The sequence below is a fragment of the Varroa jacobsoni genome, unplaced genomic scaffold (genome assembly GCF_002532875.2).
Source record: "Varroa jacobsoni isolate VJ856 unplaced genomic scaffold, vjacob_1.0 scaffold_1222, whole genome shotgun sequence".
In the NCBI taxonomy this organism is placed as follows: domain Eukaryota; kingdom Metazoa; phylum Arthropoda; class Arachnida; order Mesostigmata; family Varroidae; genus Varroa; species Varroa jacobsoni.
The window spans coordinates 419,667-441,987 of record NW_019214124.1 but is presented as its reverse complement, the minus strand read 5'-3'; the positions used below and the strand labels follow the sequence as shown (position 1 = coordinate 441,987).

At 38.6% G+C, this 22,321-nt stretch overlaps 2 long non-coding RNA genes across 5 annotated transcripts; one reads left to right on the top strand and one right to left on the bottom strand.

Annotated features, from left to right (window-relative positions):
• Nucleotides 1–9,398: 9,398 nt before the first annotated feature.
• Nucleotides 9,399–10,241, bottom strand: LOC147752488 (uncharacterized). Its single transcript, XR_015313951.1, has 2 exons — nt 10,087–10,241; nt 9,399–9,634 (listed from the first exon to the last, which is right to left on the bottom strand). It is a non-coding gene; the product is annotated as an uncharacterized LOC147752488 (long non-coding RNA).
• A 238-nt stretch (nt 10,242–10,479) lies between these two features.
• On the top strand, nt 10,480–19,418 carry LOC111267796 (uncharacterized). Of its 4 annotated transcripts, none has more exons than XR_002684829.2 (5): nt 10,480–10,720; nt 12,963–13,129; nt 14,092–14,164; nt 18,256–18,313; nt 19,146–19,418. It is a non-coding gene; the product is annotated as an uncharacterized LOC111267796 (long non-coding RNA). The 4 variants fall into 4 exon arrangements; XR_002684830.2 differs by having other exon boundaries at nt 10,495–10,606; nt 19,146–19,413; XR_015313952.1 differs by lacking the exon at nt 14,092–14,164 and having other exon boundaries at nt 10,499–10,606; nt 19,146–19,408.
• Nucleotides 19,419–22,321: the final 2,903 nt, after the last annotated feature.

The window sequence follows — 22,321 nt, the reverse complement described above, 5'->3', positions numbered from 1 at the left end:
TGTACTAGGCATAAATATTTGTTTCACACGTATGAGGGCGTTGCTAAGCGGTTTTCACTATGACTTTCTTCCATTGCAAATTGGATAGGCGTTAGCAACGTCCGGCACGAAAAAGGGATCCATCAACTCAATACCAATCTGACTAATGACCATTCCCTGATTCTCGAGTGGTTTCGCTTTCCCCTAAAATCTCTAACGCTGACTGCCAACTTGGGCCGAATGAGCAGACATCTCAAATATTCTAACATACTACAGTTGGTACCTTTCCACTCATAACTAATTACACATTCATACCATCATATATCGTATCCAGAGCGGCCGCGCACAAATACGTGTTTAATTAAGCACCCACTAAACGATTGACCACGTTACGTTCACTGATTTGCTTCTCCGAACGGACCTCCGGCGACCGCCAACTATTAACGACAGGTGCCGGTGCTACGTCAATATCGCTTCAATATTCCTCGCCGAATTCAGCGATCCGAAGTGCCGGCCTGGCACAAATTCAAGCGCCGTCTGTCATTGCACAGCGGCTACGGCTAAAACAGCATGAAATGGGTTACGAATGAAAATATTCAAGGCTGATTCAATTATCTTTGATATATGGGGTCCGAACTGCGATACGTTATACCTACGTATAATCATTATATTTATGTTATGGCAACGTACAGACGCGTACGTGGAGTTACTGGAATTAGTAACGCCTGCTGTGGCCGCCTTAGCGTCGACGGGCGAGAGCGAAGCAGATCCTTATGTAATAGTGTGTCGATGGTTGGAGGTCGTGAGCCAAAATTCTTTTTCACATGCAGACATTTTGCCATAAGTCATAAACACAAATAAATGTGACTTTAATACAATATTCATATATACGGTTAGAAAAGACGGGAAAAAACTTTATAAATCCGAGCTGCTACCTTGGTAGCAGATAAGGGAACGAGCTTTCTGTGCTACAAAAAAAAAAAAACAGATATGTAAATCAATGAAAATATGTTTTCATTATCTATATTTTGTTACGTTGCAAAAACCACTATCAATGCTAATTCTGCTATGCATGATATAACTGTTTTTGACCATTCGCGAATCAATCGAAGTTTCGGTAAAGGGCTAGGCCGCATTTGTGGCCTAGTATATCTTTTTCTTTTTTTAAATCACACATTTCACAGCGAAGGATCGTTTCCGTTATTTTTTCTGTTGATTGTTTGTCTTTCCGTTCATGTGATAACCGAAATCCTAAACGTGACTGGTTCGAAGCGGAAGTTCAGTTCACTCGCTGATATAGAGAGGCGACAGAGGGCGTCGCAGATGTCGCATCTGGCCGGCAAAGTCTCTGTGAGAAAAAAAAACGCTGCATTTTTCGGGGTTTTTGGGGGTTGAGTCGCGTAGCGGCTTCGCGGAGTACGTGACCCGCCTTCGAGTCACTAACTTGATCCTTAAGAAGGGACGGTAGTCGTCAAAAGCGGAAAATCGCAAAAAAAGGGGACAAATGATAAGGGCCGGAAAAGCACTTCGGACACCTTCGAATCGTCTTGCGGAATGGCCCATACGAGTCCTCGCTGACGGAAGAGCTTAGAACAAGAGGCGAACGCTGATCGATAAGCGTCGGTCGGAACGAACGGTGCCCTAAATCGCCATAACTCTAACATGTCTCCTCTGATTGCCTTCAGCCCTCGACAAGCCTATCGACCCTCCTCAAACCTCGAAATAGAGAAGTTTCAGAAGTCCTAACAGAACAAATTCTGCCACAGAGCACGGGCATATTCGCAGACTCGCACTGCAATTGACCACTTTTGTCACATATGCTTTGTAATAAGCATACGCTATAAACGGGCTTTCTACCGCGAGAACGAATTATTGATTCCATGAACACTTCCTAATTCTATTAGGCGACAGGCTGTTATGGTACCTTTTGGTACTGTAGCCATGCTAGAATATGAGGAGCTCCTAAAAATCATGCGCACTACCGTCTATTATATACCTATCATTCATATTACCAATTTGCTAATAACAAATTTACAAAGCTGAGCTAGAAGCTGGCAATGTTGTAGAATATTTACATTATTATTTATTTAAAAACATCATCATTCATAGCAGAATTATCAATTATGCTGCACAGGCATTGGATAACGTGCTAAAATAAAAATAGATCTTGCATAACTAAGCCGTACAAAAAAGTTCCAATGATTCGCGGTCGTATTAGAAGAACTCGTTTCAAGCAGAATCATTCATTTAGTTGGAAATTCAAACTAGAAATGGGCAAATCAACAGAGGGCAGACAAACTTGATGTGTGTGTGTGTGTGTGTGTATAAGTTTTAACTGCTAGACTATCTACTCAAGTAATGAAGCTCGGCCAATACGTATTAACGAAAACTGACGTAAACAGCAAAACTTCAAGAAATGGATGGATGAACCCAATGTCCTCTGAAATCATTTGCATGACAACAGGTCACGCGACATGATACTATGCCTTCCTGATTCTTACATAGTATTATCGAACCAGTAACCACACAAATGCCTAAATTTTCCTAGTTATGTAGATACACAGAGAGAGAGAGAGAGAGAGAGAGAGAGAGAGAGATTTCACCCTTCTGTACCCTGCAACCGAATCGACCATAGGCAACTTTTCGCTTAAATAGTACTTAATTTCTATTTAAAATCATACTTATATATAGATCAGAATTTAGGCTATTTTCATTTATTGTAGTTTGCGGCTGTTCAATGAGACATGTAAATAGAGAGCTCAAATCTTTCAATGAATTTATCAGTAATTATACATATATTATATAGAAAGTACAGCTGTAGTGGCCGAGGCTTCGGCAAAGCATAAGAGGCATTACTCTGTAAGTCTGATTACAGAGGATACTTACGAAACCGATTGAAATTAGTGGCTTTCGATAGTGGCTAGGGATGTTTACGTTACATGGAACGGCTGGCAGCTTTTGCTTTTGCTAGGATAACCTCTAGGAAGATAGGATCCCATAGCTTTGTTTTCTCTCACGAAATTTGCAATGTATGCGTTAGCCTCGACAGACTGCTCCTAGTTAATAGCTCTACCTTATTGAATCTGTTTTTCAAATCAAAATTCTCTTCTAATACGATACGATATACATCTACAAGATGTTTTTGTATTTTTATATATATTTATTTATATATAATACACAGAAGCCGATAAGACATGATCGTCAGGACCAATCAACGAGAAAAACTATACCACGATGTACAAAAGAAATATGTGAAAAAATTATAGCGAAGTATTTAAGGGAAGTTGCATGATATAGATGCTTCCTCCGCAACATATATATATATATATATATATATATATATATAGAGAGAGAGAGAGAGAGAGAGAGAGAGGGAGAGGGAGTGTTTAATATATTAAGAGTTTAAATATACGGGTATATTCCTATACGGCATGTATTGATATATAGAAGCAATTTTACCTACCTACCTACCTAAGCCGTTTGTTAAGAAGGCGCCTAATTAATATCACGCACTCATACGTATATACAGACAGTGATCCGAGATGTGACGGGTAAGCGTACTTTCCACTCGTGTTTTATACACTACGGCTGCCGTTCAGGCTTAAGTGTTATTTTAGATCACTTAATGGCACTTATCTAAGATCTTCGCCGTAGTGGATATCAGATTGCCCTTCGGGCTTACATTGCTCCAGCGTCAGCTTAGCTTTGCTATCCGCGAAGGCTGATCGGCTCTTTTTGGCAGGTGACGGTGTCAAGACATCATAATAGAAGCAAAGTTTGGCAACTTCAGGGTTCTACCTTTATTTGTAGTGGGTCCTTCTTCTGTTTCTAGTGTGACGATACGCTGTTGCTAGTGGTGTTAATAAGGGAGATCTCCCAGCACCGGATATTAAACTCATCCACCATATATCAGCGTCTTCCGATTAAAATATAGGCTAGCTGCCACCTTGTGCTTTCGTCTGCGCGTTATATCGCATCAGATTAGATTAAAGGGTTCCCTTATCGACTGGGTCCTCGGACCCACTGCCTCATACTTTCAAGCCTTGCTAGGGTAAATTGGATACATGGTTGACAACGTTATTATTATATTAAGCCAGTGCGTACTGACGTAATCGTTACTGAGTTGCTTAGCGATCGAGCTTGAAGTATAGTACTTCAGGGGAAGATTTCAACGACCTAAACTATAGATAGCAGGCATTTTGGTTTTTTTTTTCAATTTTAAAGCATTGTCGTCATTTAGATAGCATATAAATATAAGAGTTAACTCTAATTCTGGGGCCGCGGTGGGATCTGCAATCTTAAAGATTAAATAAGAGCTTGTTTATCCCATGGCCAACACTTCATTACAGATACTCGCGAAATTTTGATTATATCTGTATATTAAAATGTGCGATTATTGCGCAGCGGACAATCGAGAACTAAGTATCTGGTCGTCGTACTCACTGCTTATCTTGTACGCATGTTCGATGTCCGGATATGCCAAATTCTGTTAAAATAGTTCATATATTTATTGGAAGCGTCAGACATGAGGCCGGATTACATTGTAGTGAACTATGTATCGATAATAGTTACGGTCAAACTAAATACACCCATGTTCTAGTTAAATGATAATGACCATTTACTCTGTTAATTGTAACATTCAAGCTACAAGTAGGACTCATAGATTACAGGGTGATGTGTTTTTACATATGCAGAAGTATTAGATATTTGGACTAATGCTCATGTCATATGGGAATACAGATAGAAAAGAGACTAGGCAGACTTAGTCTACAAAAAGGTATGCCATAATTTAATAAAAATACGTTTGCCAAGCAGCTTTTAGCTTGATGATCTTTTTTAGATGTGCTTGTTGTATTTCGCAGCTTTTTTCCACAATTGAGTTCGATTCGACTATGTGTGCATATTTGCGGTGCAGTGTACACGTGGGTTACGGAATCGATTTTTCACGTGGTATATCGAGTACCGACGCATCCACAGAAGACCTATATGCTTAATCGAAAATTAATGACTAGTATTACCCAGAAGCGTATTCAACGCGAGACGTCTATCGCGGCGGCACTGTACAGCTATTCCTATCATTGACCGGAAGAGCATCAGCAATACACATAAAAACAGTAGTTGTTTGAGCCGTCATTAGGTGGGTTAGTATTGCGATAAATTCAATGACATCCCTTTAATATTTGCAAAAAGCATTGAATACATTGAGCGTGCTACAATCGATTATTTTGGCAATGTTCGATGTTTTTATTTGTTTATTAAAAACCTATGCGAAAAAAGTGCTGTTGTAATTTAATCAAATGACTGAAACAGTACAATTGAATAAGGCGTCTTAATATGTATTGCTTTTTATGTAAACGCTTGCCAAGCTATCGTCAACTATTATCACAAAGCTATTGCTTCAGTCATCAAATGGAGCGATAGCCTGAGCTAGGCCGTCCAGTCGAAAAATGGCCAATAAAAGCAAAAAAAAAAATACACTAGCGAACTCGGGGAAAAATGGGGCAAAGGGATATAGCACTGAAATTTCACAGGCTTATCTTTACTTAGAATTTCGCTGTATATAAACAAAAATAATGATGTAAAATATGCTGCTTAGAGAAAATCAAATCAAAGCCAATAGATGTTCTTTGTGGATAGATTCAATCCCCACGACTTTCCCATCTGAAACTAATTGGAAAACATCAACGAACGCTCGCATTGTGGTGTGTACGATCCCATGTCTCCTATTCAATTTGATACTAACAAATGTATCTAGCAGTTGCTTATAAGACGTCTGATGTAAGTATTTACCCTGTACATTACTGCTGGCTTTGTAAATAGGCAATGGGTCTGAAGGTCTAAGGTTTACGTCATAGGGGGTAAATCAAGACGAAGGTAGCATTAAGTTTCTGGACTTAATTAAAGCGAAATACACTTACGACACCATCTGCATATTTATGTTCGCTTATTATTTATTTGCTCAATCTGCTTCGGCCTGACTAGCAACGTGTTGTATGTCTGCTAATGTTCGCGCATCAGATCACTCGTTATAGTCAGCCGACCTGTTCCTCGTAAATCGGTTGCCATCGGCTTCCTCAAAAAAACCCGCCTTGCGGCTAACTCGGCGCTCTGGAGTTAGTGGAAACATCAAGCAGATTTAACTATTTTTATAGAATTTGTAATACAAAGAAACTCTGCTGTTTTATAACTATTGATAGCATACTTATTTTAAAGCTAGCTGTTTAGAGTTCAATGAGCTGATACTAGCTCAACGCTCCTGTTTGGAAATTATTGCTGGTTTAGCTCCCGCTTGAACATTTGTATCGCTGTATTTGACCAGCCGGTTCGTCATACATACGCAAAAGAAGCCAGGACAGCTAACAAACCCGTCAGCTTCCCGTCAGACAACAAACTTTATTTAGTAGTCATTAGTTGTCATCTTGCTTGGTTCGAGACGCTTCAAATGTAACATTTCTCAAAATTGCTCTGTTAAGCGCATTATGTCCCACCGCGGTGAGCTTCACTATCGCAAAGGAAAGAGATCCTAACGTAGCGGTGTATATCCAGTGCCAGAGAAGTGGTAATAGCACAAACAAGACAAAGCCTAAAAATAGGCTTACTGACAGATATGTGCTATTTGCGTTCTGTATCGTTCGTACGAAAGACTAAGCTCAGTCACGCCACTTGAAAACGGGCCAGTTAGATGTATTCGTTGGTTTATCTATACGATGTCTTTCGGAAATGATTGAAAACCCTTTCCGGACGGACCATCAGCCCTGTCTAATACAACACATCGTTGAACAGAGGACACCACGCATGCCAGCACAAAATTCTTAGTTATGCCGCTTGTCATGATAATAAACAAATAATATTATTGTTCTTATGATGCCCGGTGAAGGTTGCTGGGCAAGCATAGACGCTCATGTGGGACGGCACCAAATTTAAATTAATATCGTCAAGTGTTGTCCGTCGTTGCAGTCTGTAATCTTGGGAAAGTATTCTATGCAATAGAAATTTGTGTGAACGAATAGTAGGCATTATTAGTTCAGCTTTAGAAACACGGTTAGTGTTTCCCTTGCTTTCGTTAATTCTATAAACGCAAATATCGGCGACAATATTTACTTTTGTGCACGTTAAAATTTACTCACTTGTGCATAGCCTTAATAGTATGGCGGTGGTATGTTAACGTAATTGAGAAATGTAGCACACCCCAAGGACGATTCTAGCTCTTTCGACTATGAAGTTAACTCTAAAGACCGTAATTGTATTTTAATGGAACACTTATTAAAGGACCGCTAATGTTATGTCGATCGTTTGCGCGTGAATTATGCTTTGACCTATTCAGGGGAAGACCACTCTTATCCTACTAAAAGTTATCTGTTTCAAAGATACAATGCTATCCCACGGGATATCAGTAGTATAATGTAATCAAAACTAACGCGGTTTTTGTGCACTAATGTCCACTGCGAATAACATTTAGCAGGGAAGAAAGCAAAACAAAAATAATGCTCTTCGAAGCTTGTAGCTTGAAGACCTCTTGAATTAAACAATGTATACATACACATTGTTCCGGGACAAATTGAAGGAAAAAGGTAAACAAACAGATTCGTCGATCGCAGTAGAGAAATCCCGGAAGTGAAGGTCGTGACGAGTTTCATCATAATAGGACCGAAACAAAGGTAGTCCTAGAATTGCTCATATAAAAGCCTATACACTGGGTCGAGTGTGCTCATAACGCGCCCAGAATAAACTGTTTTGTTGTGTAAAAAAGACTTATCACAATTCCTGTTATAACTACCATTCAAATAACGCATTTCTGTGCCACTGCCTACAGACACTGACCTATTCCGGTACAGATATTCAGTAGCTATTGAAACAGCTTTTCGACAGGTGGAATTTGTAATATATGAAGTTTCCAAAAGAGTGTGCAATGCTGCCTTCTTATTTTCTAGTTGCCCAAATATAATAATCTGTTAGAGATTTGTTTACGTCTACACTGTGGTTCTAGATAATGCCATAATTTTTCAGCAGATATTTGGATAAACGATATTTTATGAATAAAACGGTCCTAGCCATGAAAGCTGTCGAAAAAAATGGCATTTTGACGGTATTGAAAACTAGTAGACGAGTTTTACAAAAAAAAAAAAAAAAAAAAAGTGGCATCGCTATACAGAAAGTTTCACTTTTTCTTGGAATTTACTTACGAAACCCAAGGTTTTACCTGCCTGTCTACCTGTAAACCAAAAGCCAAATGTCGAATTGAATTATCCTGAAAATTTTTATTTTATTCAAAACAATGTAAAACACCGAGCAGTATAAACGATAAGAGTAATCTGAAAAGTTTAGGTTAGCCGTTCTGCTAAACAGCACAAATCATAAATTAAGGGGTAAATATACTACGAGCAATATGTTTACTACTTACGGACACAGCGATTTTAAGTGGCCTTGAAGTGCTGCTATATTATAAAGTGTAAGACAAAGGTCTGTATACAATTAAAAAAGTGTTTCGGTAATTTGAAGGTACCAACGTTTATTGGCAATGAGAATATCTTCATCTCATGTTTGTTAAAGTAGGAGGAAGCACTGAAGAACGGATCTAACTGCACAGCTCATTTGTAACAAGTCACGTTAACATCGTCACTTGACGTCCATATATTCCCGTTGGATTATAGGCGTCTAGGCGAGAAGTCTCCTAGCAAAGAATGAAATACGGGATAACAAAGAGTACAAATTGCGGCGGAGGATAGTACTTCGCTAATTCTCGTAATTAATAATAATTCTAATTCCTCGCTAAAGGCAATCACTTACAGTCTCGTCTAACGTTGCACAGGTCAGTAGTGGCTCACCGTACCTGGTACAAGGTTAGATATTTCTTACTGTGTTACTATTGCTCCTTACTACAACTTTTGTACACCGACTATTTCAATACGCTTTTGACCAAGAAAGAAGGGAGCCGGATAATCGAACAAAATTGGACGACAAAAAAAAAGCCAGATAATAACTATTGCATTTTTCATATGCTGAAACTTATATTATAGGAATACGAAGATATTGAACGTATGCTCCACCATACAAGTTAAATTTGATTTTATTGCACTAGTCTGGAAATCTACTGTTGCTTTAATCGACGTGCGCTGAAAACTCTGCCACTGTTTGCCAAGGAACTTTCAGGAGACAGTTCCCAAACTCTCAGACAACCCCTCTTCAAACTGCATCACTTCTAGTATTATTCCTCGAGTTATCTTGAAGCTACTTAACTTTAATACCCTGCCCCCCCAATATTTGTTACATCAGTTTAGTTGTGCTTAATCTTTAGGAACGACGAAATCTCAATCGTTTGTTTATCAGATTTCTACAGTTATATAGCTTGCGAGAATATCCTCAGAAATATTAGATAGTTATCTCGCTCTGAGCATTTTGCATAAGAAATAACCCGTTGCTATTATGTGACTGTTTATTCATACACATCACTTGTTATTTGTATATAAGACATTTATCCTTCATTTTTATTCTCCTGAATAGCTTGACTAGTTAGGTCCTGCAGGTCGGCTAGCGTTTGCGCATTCGACCATTCTCTGTAATCAACAGATTTCCTCCTTGTAAACCTGTTCCCATCGATCTCCTCAGGAAGATCTGCCTCACGGCTGGCGCGCCGCTCCAGAATCAGTTTACGAATCTAAAAATGTAAATAAATAAATAAAAAAATCGTTGCTTGAGTTAAGGGCACATTTCTACACGAAAATAGAACAACGATAAGTGTTACACGGTAACTAACTCTTCGCGACATCGAAACTTAAATGATATTCCTTCAAGTAAATGCTAAGTTTCGAGATAGAATAGCAAACGTAAGCTGGTTGATTTCTGACATTATCCTAGTGTTATGCACTCCGCTTGAGAATAGTCTGCCCATTTGAAAAATTGTAGCCAAACTAAAGCTCGTTTTGTCGGATATACAGTTCCATATAGACTAGTTACCCTCGTTTAAAATCTTTGGGAGTTCGCATAACCTACGTCCCTACCAAAATATACGTTTGAAGTACGCCAGCTATCTGCCTGGTGTACTGTGACTGAAGCAAAATCAGGGCTTGTTATTTTTCGTTTGGAGAAAGCTTGTCGTCATGCACTCACCTCGGGGTCGAGAGGCTTGTCGGCGTGGGTCTCATAATCATCACACATGGTTATCTTACTTTCTGTCGGCCGCTGTTTGAGCTCCTCGTCTATGTCAAGTGACCGCTTTTGTGTCTATTGCGAATTCTTGCCGGGCTATTTATACCTAAGCGACTGTACTCCTCTCCCGTGTCCACCTGAATCTCATATCCGGAATCTGTTGAGGGAAATGATGCCAACAAGATACAAACAGCTAAAGCCGCATGACGGAACCACGTGATCTTTAGTACGGGACGTACGGAAAGAACGAGGCTATAGTCTGAGGGAGTGGCATGTTTCTTAAATACGTAATTAGCCGATCGTCAACAAGCTTGAGAAAACAATCGGCACCGAACGTACCTACGTGCTATTTTTGACGACTTGCCATCCCACTTAGGTTTGAAGGCCAAGCTGAAGAATCTTTATATATATATATATATATACTGGCCACTTTAAAGCAACTATGAGTACGGCTACCATGAGACGACACCTAGCTGACAATGTGAGTAACTCGTTTCTGATGCGTAGCTGCGTGCTAGCGTTTATAGTGCTTGTAGGCTGTTCATCGAAGAGCATTCTAGGAACGCGTCACATGAAAAAGCTCTCGAAATTTGAGGTACGGACTAAGCTAAGGCATGCCTTGGAACAGTGGCATTAATTACGGAAAATGCAATTCAGTTAACGAAAAGGTTCGATCAATGAGGAAGCAAAGTACTTATAAATTTCAACTTATATTTACTTACACTAACAAAAGCTATTGTTTCTTTCTTTGTTTAATTCCGGGCAGCTCAATAGCCGGAGAAAAAGGTAATTTTGTCTTCTGCGCCACTTTTCGAAATACTCTTTTCTTGCGAGGCCTCATGAAATGCTCAGGCGATCTAGCGCGTCAATTTCCTCGATAAAGTTTTTGCAAATATAATTCATGGCATATGATTTTGCAATATACACTACCACAGTTGAGCTAAAAATACGTCAAATTATATTTAAATGACGTTAAAACCTCGTAGTCTATAAAAAAAAAAAAAAAAAAAAAAACGTGTCAAAGACCGTTTATCCCTAACACCCTACTTCTGTTTCCACCAAATTGGAAAATGTTTTTGAACGATTTGAATCGAAATTTGAAAATTGCGATAGTGATGCATTGAATGAATCTGGCACTTCATATTCATGAGCTTGTTTTTGTAAACATATTTACAGGCTACAAAAGCGTTACATAGATTATTATTGCATGGCCTGTATGTAGGCCAACTGGATGCTGTCCTTCAAGCCGTGTCGTTATGTGCGTCGAGTGATTTCCCAAAACGCTCATACTCTGATGTCCAGCAACTTTTTACCGAAAGCACCTCACGAATCAGATCTTCGTACATCGTTTAGTATAATTGAATTCGGCAGTCGAATCAGGCTACATCCGTTCTACGAAAAAAAGCTTTATCTAAGGTCTCAAATTGTTACTTTTACTAACAACTGGAAAGTCAACTTCTAGTCGTAATTTCAGCACGTTTAGATCGCTTCGCAGTAAAGAATTGATTTAAGTATCAATACGTGTCCTATTTTTAAATGATACCCTTTCTACAATAATAATAGGACTTTTACTCCAAACTTTTAGTCCGGAATTTGAAATGATTCCAAAAATTATGACATAAAAATGAAAATATTTTATAGTATGCACAAATGGTATACTTAATAATCAAATTAGCTAACCAGAGCACGATAATACCGTACTTAATAAATCTTAAGCCCCTGCAAACTATGAAAAACTACTACTAAAAAATGTATATTATTTTTAAAATAATATCTTTTTAAAAAAAAAAAATTTACATATATATATTCATGCAAACAATTGCCGAGCCCTAAAATGAACACACACACTCTCGTTTTTAAGATAATCGAGAAGTACTAACATGCTGAGCGAAGTTGAGTATGGCAGGTCTCGACAATTTGAAACTTTCGAAAACAATAACTGGCATGCAGGTAAAATATGGAGTGCTCACTACAGAGCCAAAGCAATACGATTCGAACCGAACTGCTTGTTGTATATTAATCAGTTGTTTACTTTCTTGTGCCCATTTTCTTAGTTTGCCCCCTTTACTACCCCAAACTAGCTTCATTATTATGAATAGAACCACGCGAGCAATGAATAAAGCATTTGTCTATTGGCTTTCAAAGCATGGCTTGACGGCGCTAACAGTAAGATGGGCGACAGATTTGTACTCGTTCCCGTAGCCTTTATAAAATACTCAGTTATTATGTAAACCAGAGTCATCGTCAACAATACCCATATTTCAGGTAAAGGTCAGAGATCAGAGGACGACTTATTTGGCCGACATAGTGAGATGAATCAAATTGCTACTATGCTTTAAGTATAGCTTTGTATCATGTCGTTTTTACATGATACATTGCAAAGTTTTAATATCTACGTACTAAAGGCTCTAACCAGAATGTATTATTGTTGTTCTTGCTAAACCGAAGACTACGCTTGCTAGCTTTAGGGAACAAAACGGCATGGGAAAGGAACGCAATAATCAGCCGATTTATGGAGTAGAAGATTCAAACGGCGATTGTTAGAAATAGAATCGGCGATATACGATGAACTTAGAGAAGAAGAGTTGTCGCCTAGTGAAGTATTGCTTCATAAGCACTCAACTAATCATTGTCTTAATTCTTCAGTATCTTTATTAGGCACATACGGCGCTTTATAACGGTTTGTTGATATAATTTGCCCAGGTATTTTAGGTACGATGACCTATACTAGATTTGGTTGTGAGTTGGGGACTGCGTATACAGCGCATCTCACTCCCGTCTTTCTTGATTAACTTCACCGACATAGTTAAACATGTTTACTTTTTTTATTTAACAAGGTACGCGCAGAGTGGAACATCGAGATAATAGTATGTTCACAAGCTAACTCTCGAGCGCGGAGTTTTGGGAGTCACAGTTGGCGTGAACTACTAGACCTTTCCTAGGAGGTCAACGACAGCGACTTAACTAGACGGAAGTCTGCGGATCGCAAACAATGGTCGAATACGTAAATGTTGGCGGATTTGATGAATTTTGTTGATCAAGTAATACATTAGAGTATAGATAGTCTTATGAAGATCTTGAGATTTATTAATAGGTCAGAAAACCTACTATCATGGCATATCGTAAGCAACAAGCTCAAGGAAACAAAACCTAATTGACCTCCTGTTTAGAGTTATCGCTTCGAGATGTTACCCTATATTTAGTAGAAATATGGCTCTTTGCTATTGTGATTTCAAAAGGATAGTAGCCATACAGTGGGAACTATGAGCCCAAATAGGAGCTTTCTTCTAGAGCGGGTCTTTAGGTAGAAATGTGTATAACTGATTTGAAGGGAACTGATATGGTGTTGTAGTTAACCTTCTGGTAGATAAAGTTGGTCTTATATTTGAAAACGAATCTAATAAGGTATCAAACGAATCCAGTAAATTTATGTGAGGGTACTATGCGTAGAACGCGTTTGGTCGCTGCGAATTATCCAATGCCCTTCTTCCAAATAAATGCTCCTGGCTCGTCAGTTCTAAAGAATAGATATCTATCTAAGAGACGGGTGTCGTCAAGGGTTTCGCTGGTCAAGATAGGCCATCAAACTCGTAGATGAGTTCCCAGGCGTGGATCGAGAGGTCGCACCACCCAAGGACCTTCCGTTTGAAACGTGAGCAAATACATTTACGCGTTGATTGGGGTACAAGGAACTATATCCCCATATAGTTCCCATACAATAGGGTCAAAAAATAAAGGACTCGCTCCTACATCTGTTGATTTTCAGAGGAGAATACCCATTAAATTGCCATCTACAGTTTTTCCTAAAGAGGCTTCGAAACGCTTCCGCACCATATCGATATCGCCCGAGAAGTTAGAAACCTACCGTACATATATATATATATATATATATATACATAGAGTATCTGTCTGAGAAAAGGTTTGAAAAAATCTTTTGATAACAGAAGCGTCTTCTTCATTTTCCAGTTGTTCAAATACCAAAGACACGCAAGCTATTGGGATAAAAGGCGTATCTCACTATGCAGCACATTTGTGATAGGTACACCCTAATACCGTTTCTATATTTGTATAACATTTGGTAGGTTATGTCAATGTTTACAATAACAAATACTATAGTCATTCAAATGATTTTAATGACTTACATAGAATATCGTGTACAGTAATACACGATAATACAGTATTATCAGAATATAGAAATTGAGCCCGCACATGAATTTACCAGTGATGCGATGATAGAATTAGCAAAAGCGACGGACTTTAACGTCCGTTGTGAGTTCGGCATCTTAACGTCAAGTTTTGAATTTTTTTTTTTCATTCTCAGGCAACGTTAACTTGCCTAACAAAGTTCTCGAACGTTTCCCTTCGGGTCTTAATAAAAATTAAGAACCCTTGTCTGGGAGACTTGAGCTCTTCCTCCGAAAAAAAAGTACGCGAGCTTGTCTTCGAATCCCCGACACGTCTCGGTCCCTACATTCTTGCGGTAGAGCTGACGCTGTGTACTGCTTGGCCCCTAAGCATTTCCTAAAGCTACCATACCTTCCATTTTCTCAATTCACTTTTTCACTTTGCTACCGCTAAAGCTAAAACTCCTTACTCTATTCTGTGTTGGGCAACTTCCATCAAGGCGTACAGTGTCTATATTAGATTGTGACCCAAGTAAGGGCCGTTCTTCAGCTACCCAAAGGCTCAACGTTTCTCTAGAATTCGAGCAACAAATTAATTTATTATATATTTGCTATTACTCTCCATAACCATTTTCCATTATTACCTATTCTATGGCAGAAAATTTTCAGGTGATTTTGAAGTATCTCTCCAGCTGGGTTTCCATCAGTCGCCTTGTTCACTGATTGATGACGGTCATTAATTTTATTTGCCAGTGATTGGAAAAGGTCAAAGCACGACTTATAGTGCATGATGCGTGTGAAAAAATTATCGGTCGAACTTTTACACGGCGTTTCTTTCCCATACGCAGTCTATAATGGTCGTGCAGAAGGATAACTTTACGTCGTCTGTGAGGTTTTTTTTTCTTTCGGTTGAATAGCCTTCAGGCTGTATGCGGTTGGGCTATATACAGATCCCGACTGATGATTTTCTTCTGCTATAGGATTCGCCAGTGTATAGGACCCTTCTAGTCCTACCAAACGCAAATGGTCATCTTTTTAAGATGAATATCGGAGCTGCTTTTTCCAATTTTGTGCTTTACACCGATGTGGACACACAGTTCGTCGTCACTGATATTAGCTTCGTGAGGAGATTTGTCATTGTTTAACTGCGTATTGTCCTGTGCTGCAAAACAATGAGACGCCGTGTTTATTTGTGATGTTCACTCCGTACATGTGTACCCAAACCCTTACTTTTCAAGTAGATCTTACTGACCTCAGGATGCTTGTTAATAGCCATGTGTTGATATTCCCACCTAATTCATGAAACATTTACCGACTGTCTTCTCTCAAACGTGTCGAATTTAAAAGAATAGTATAAAAAATTGAATGGATATTACCCAAAAGGCTAATTTTCACTTTTATAGATACGTAGTGCATTAGAGTAAAATGACAATAAATACTAATTTTGTTGACAGTTTTTTTTTTGTTACTAGATTGATAGATCGTGGCCCGAAAAACCGAAGCGCTGGCTAAGGGCGATACCTTTGCGATAAAAAATTCTCTTCATTTCTGAGATTTGCTTGCCGGTTCTGTGATTTCAAAATTCAGATCACTCATTAGCTAATTTCAGAATATTTATTCCCTTGCTGACAAAGAATTGTTTATGAGCGGCTGTACCTCAAGCGATACTGGTTGGTTGGTAGGAATTAGCTGACGTGTCACTCGAATACGGTACGTACGAAAAGTTCCCGTCGAAACAAACTTTGGGCCAAAGGTTTGAGGAATTAAGCAGCTCGAGACGACTAGCAAAAATATAAAAGATGCAAAAACACACAGAGAGTTTTAACAAGATTAACCTTAAGCTTATCTACTTTCTACTACATTACTACTAAGCTTATCCACTACAGGTTCTACTCTTCAAAACGATCGTTAACTTCTGCATGATCTAGAGGTATCAGAAGTAGCCATTTGTTGCTAGAGCTGCTATTTTCTTTATGGAGAGTCCACAAATTTTGCATCTTGGAAATCTTTCTTTCACTAGCGCACATTGCCGATTTCGGGCATAAAAAAAATGCATTAGATAAAAGCTGATCCTAGCTTAAGATTCGAAAATAACATACTGTTTTCCGCTAGTCGGCTTCCTGCTCTGTTCCAGGAATAATTAGATTTGCTCTGACAGATGGAATAGCCAGTGAGCGCATGTCTGTATTGACCAGCAGTCTACAAAAGTTTTCCCAGATTCGTACGTCCCACTTTGTAGAGCTATTTTATTACGGATCTAAAGGAAGGAACCGATGATTGCTCGCCCGGATGAAAGCCATAGCTAAAAAAATGCGTTGACGTCATTGAAAATATTCAGTCTAAAGTTGGATATTTTCTCTTAGTTGAGACGCCACTATTCGACCCTTCGTTCCATCCCTGGATCAACGTCAATACCATTTGTTGCTAAACTCCTAATTGGTTAATATCGAAAGAATTGATCTAAGAAATATATACTTAATAGCTAAAAAAAGGTATCGCTCGCGCTGAAAATACATTTTTATATTTGCTTCGGGAGTCATTAATACAGCGTATAATAATAATAATAACGTATCGCGTTGATACTGTTGGCTTGTTATTAATAAAGAATATCGTGTTAATGATAATGTGATATTTCGAAGCTTTATAATCAATCTTCCCGTTTCCGTAGAGAAGAAAGCGCTCATATAAAAGGTTTTACCTAAATTTCAGGAGCCGCTCAACCATCTGGTAGAATGTCTATGTTATTTTTTTTCCTAGCTAACTCAATAAAATTTATCTATCTATCTATCTATCGCATTTGGGAATCATCTTGGCTGTATTGTCCAGCTATGAAATAGGAATAAAAATCAATTTACCGTTTTTCACATCAAATTTTCTGTCAACTCAGACACTTAAGTTTGCAGCTTGAGTTCTAACTAGGAACTTTCGACAGCTTGGGAACAATGGCACGGTCTATTTATTACTATAATTTAACATCTTCTTGTTATTTAAAAAGGTGCAATAAAAACTGAACGGCGTGCAGGGATCCTAGATTTGAAAGCGTATGCTAGAACATCACGCCAGTCTTGAATTAAACGTTTTTAACGAAGTCAACGACAATGAGTTCCCTTGAGGAAGTTCGCTGATGGCAAACGATGGTTAAATGTACAAATGTCAGTGGCAAACAATCAGCAATATTCCGATTCGCGGAGTCAAGACATGCTGAAATGAGCGAATCAAAATACGATGTTTCAAGTTGGAACAGAAACCCCCGGAGTTCAGGGCTTGTCTTGGGCAAATAAGCTAACTTATATAAGTACCGCTTGCAGTAGTCGTTCTGCGTATTAAGGGATGTGCTTAACGAGTAATAGACGTACAATTGGGAATATTAAGGCATTCGTTTCTTTCATATTGGCTACAAATCGCTTATGTAGATACTAAGACACTGGTGGAAATATACAACGAAGGCTAGATATAAGAACCATGTGGTTCGTCCTTGAGAAATAGCGCGATAGATGGGTCACAAGGAACATTCGGTTTTCATGCCTAAAGATTTCTTGCCCTACGACCACAGCCTTCGAAGTTGTCAATCTCACTGAAATGATCCAAATTCGACCTTTACTTAAGGCCGACTATGTTAAATCTGTAAATTGGTAGTGATTTGTTAAATTAGATCAGTTCAGTATTATATATGTTCCAGTTAAATAGTATTATATAGTAGGTCTTACGAATTTTCATCTCTGACATGTGTCGGATATGGTAGCATGCGCAGAGTGATCCTCTGAAATCAAGAACAATTCACTGCTGATTAGGGTATCCTGCCTACAAACGGTTTGCTGAGATATAAACCAAAGCTTAGATACTGATGAGCGAAAAAAGCACCTACTTGTTTATTGGAGGTTCAAAGCTACAGCCAGCAACCCATAACACGCTTTGAACCCCTTGTTCCCCCTTACCTAGTTCTTTCCTTAAGTAACAGACGTAATCAGCAAATACTAAGTTTTGTATACCTATTATTTGTTTTCAGATTCAACAACCAGCATATAACATTAACAATCCGTTCAACGACATCTAATTGGCAAGGGGTATGTATAGAGATCAGAACGGTTTTTATGCCAGAAAGGACAGGAGAAAGACTTGCAGGAGGAAGCTTTCTAGCGTAAATTGACCGCTAACAGTTCATATCAGACGAAATAAGTCGCCTGATAAGGACTTCAGCTATCCAAACTAGAAAGAGCCCTTGAAAAGGTAATATTTTCGATAAATACGAAACGAATTTGTATAAACTTATACGCTTTTCGCGTTTTACATTCGGTACTTAAGTTATTAGTTACTACTCTACACGCTCCCAGGAAAAACAAAATATGTATACAACCGAATTTGAACCTAGACCATGACAAGTCCGTGAATATAATCGGTGAAAACGTTACCCAAGTTACGATCCCGTCACCTATTAGCAAAGATCGTTGGTTTCGCCGTTTATCGCTAACATATCTCATAATAATGACATAAGTAATAAAAATAGTAATTAACACCGAATTTATTTTTTCTGTTTGAAATCAAACCCTGTTGGCTGTTGTTACAAACCAATTGTTGAGCGTCGCGGAAACCAAAAACCGGCTAGTGAAATAGATGGAAAGTATGGATGAAGTTCTATAAATGCAAAAAATCATTTGACCCCGAAACGTGTGCTCACTTGTAAGCATCTGCTGTACTGAGCTGTTCAAAAGCACAGAAACAAAGTATAAGAACTTGTAACCCGTCAGATAACTATTTCCTGATTAATGACACTATTATATTTACGAATGTATCTAACTTACTAAGCTTTTTTTCTTTTTTCATTAAACCTGTAGTAGGCAAAGGGATGTTTGTATTAATTCTAAAGATGACTTTTTGCTGTTTGTTATATTTTCACAGTGAACTCATTCCCGGTAACTATCCGAGTGGCGACTACAAATTAAAGGTCCAGGAAATTGTGGCTGATCGGCTGATTGATGCTATAGGATTCATGTGCTATAAAAAAACGTTATTAGCTTATTAAACATATAATGAATAAAAATGCCGCTAATCGGTCCTTGGTGCTATCCTGATGACATTAAAAGGAATATTGGTAATTAATAGAAACCTGGCAGATGGTTTAACCCTATACTCACTAGTTCGACATGTGAGACAACTTTTTACGAAACATGTTTTGTTCTAGTTCAATTGACAATGGGTGATAATTTCACACAAGGCTTTGAAAGTGCCCATTTAATTGAGATTGATGAGATAAAAGCTTATCGTATTTGAATAAGTACACCCACTTTCTTAGTCTAGTTTGCGTGCAAGATAACAGGTAGGATCACAAAAATGCGTAAAATTGCCCAAACAGGATTATCTACCGTCCGTAGAGCGTATTAAAGCGGTGCAAGCTTGGGTCCCTCAAAACAGACAAATAGGCTTTCGGCTAGTCCTTACGTGTACACCAATATACGTTTTAACAAAAGTGAAACGTAGCAGTAGAAGCGAAATTGTTATATTATGTATATGTGATTAGCTATAAAATTTACTGGGCTATTTACGGTGCGTCCAGCCGTTTGGGTAGCATGGGCGGTGGGACCATTTAGGAGCTGAAGTCTGTAAAAAAATAGGTATTAGTGCAGTAATGAACGCAGGTGTTCGCACATACGCAACTTTTAAATAAACATAAAATGTTTCTTTCTAACTACAAGCAGAGACAGGAAACATCCCACACAAGCAAAAGTAGTACTTTAATTTTAATTCAACGTTTAAACATTGGTTTACTGTGGAGATCCGAAGTCAAAGCTCACAAATGGGATGAGATTGTAGGGATTGAACCTCATAACGTGGTTGACCTTTAGAAAATCACAAGGGTTTCTCTGTATTGAGACTAATTGGACGATCATTTTTCATTCAAGACTGCAATATCGAGACTCAGAGGATTGCCTCACAACTAGGGTACATCCATCTAGGTGCTATATATAAAAAGCGGTTCTCTTTAGCGTAAATGTGTCGTTTGTTAACTAGTTATTACCAGCGAGTATTTTGGATGTTGGGGCATATATCTTATTGCTGCTGGATAAACAGCCTGACCACTTATTATTCTGCGGGTCGATTTACTCTGAACACTTGACGGTTTGTCGTAATTGGTCTCAAACCTCCTCGTCGTAGATCTATCGCCGCCGACGTCTTCGCCATTTTCGGCTTGACGGAGTTGGCATGGTGCACCAGAATAGGTTACGATTCCAGGAACATAGAATGCACACGCTGTCTGAGAAACGAAGTAAGAGAATAATCTCGCTACTATGATCATGTATTCTGTGAAGCCTGTTAAACAGAATGAGGGAAGATGAACGTAATCTTTTTTAATGTATAGTTAATTGAAATGAAACGTTTTACTGATAACCTTTAAAACATCCTATATAATATGTTATAATTGTGTTGAAACTAAAGTTGTGGCGTTTAGAAAAATGTTTGTTTTTCCGCTTCCCTTCACTTGCTGTTTACTTCGGTATACCGTTATCCTTGTTGCTTTTCAGCGTGCTTTAATATTATTGTGTTGTATTGTGAATGTAATCTTAAAAGAGCTCCTTAAATATGGATCTTCCAGGTGGAAAAAAACCACATTCATAAGTACGCGGGTCTGTACACGGCAAACATCGCTGCGTTCTTGGACTTCGAATGATAGGTTTCGTTATATCTGCCATATTCTTTGGATCTTACGCCGACGGAAATCCACCTTATTTTTTCCTGTTCAATAGGGAATCACCTTCGTGGTCTTGCCTTCGACATGGATCAAGGACTCAAAATGTGACTGAAGAATCCCTTTGAGACGAAACTTGCTACCTTTCGACGAAACGGCAGACGTCATTTGATCGAAGGACAAGAAAAAGTCGCGAACAATGGCAGGAAATACAAAACATAATAACTTATCGTCACAGGAAAAAAAAAATAATATTCTCTGTTAAGCAAAAGCGCGGAGATTTTCGTTCCAACCTTCCATATACCTTTAGCTAAGTACCATTTTTCGTGGCCAGGAGCACGTATCGAATGGTATAGTAGTTATTTTCGGTCGCCTTTCTCTAGTTTTTTTCACGAGTCTGTAAGGCCGTTTGTCCAGAAGACGGTATGAATGTTCTCGAATATAAATAATAATAATAATAATAGAATATCTACAATTTTATAATACATAGCGACGTTATAGATTATGCCCAGCACAAAATAAGGCAGATGATAGGCTAGACGGAGCACCGTTAGGATCATATGGTGATCGGAACAGAAGAATATCGTCAAAGTTGAACATACGTTTTACCGACCTTCGGAATGATGAGGTACAGCTCTGCTTGAAAAGCCTTATCGTTTTTAACTATGCTTCTCATAGCAATTTCAATGTATCTTTATTCGAGTTCAAGAAATCAATCAGAGAATTGTCTGTACTGCAGTAATTTTTCAGAGTGCTATCGTCGACTTATCATGATACTAAACAAATGCACTTGTCCTTAATATGACTATCTACTTAGCGTACTAGACACGCGAAGAAGTACATCGCTTAACTTGTTCGTTGTCGCTATAGCGACCTAAGACGGTAAAAACCTTTGAGACGACTGGCTTTCTTCGAAGGTTGATGCCAAATTTCATCGTATTTACTATAAAGCAACCATGTGATTCATTATAGATCAGCGGGTGTTTGAACAACTCGAACTATATGACATCCAGAGCGTATTTTCACTGTTACCGCAACGTCAAGATGTCTAACAGGGTTTCATTTTGGTACTGACTTACTGGTAGCAAAATTTAGAAGAGACTCTTATAGACGAAGCGTGACTCCCGTTATTCCTTTCTTAATGCGCGATTTCATTCTGAATTACGCTCATTCAGGGTATACACCTTGTATTACTGCTACAAAGAAATCTATTTTTACCTAGCAATAGACAAAACTCTAGGCCACCGCCCCAGAATAATAGTTACATTCATGCGGCATCAAAACTTAGGAAATTTGATGCATTTTTTAGCATGCAGATAAACTGGCTCGTTTTGCCCTAACTCGCTGGAATTATTCCTAACATCTTCTAGCAAGAAGTTTGCCACCCGCA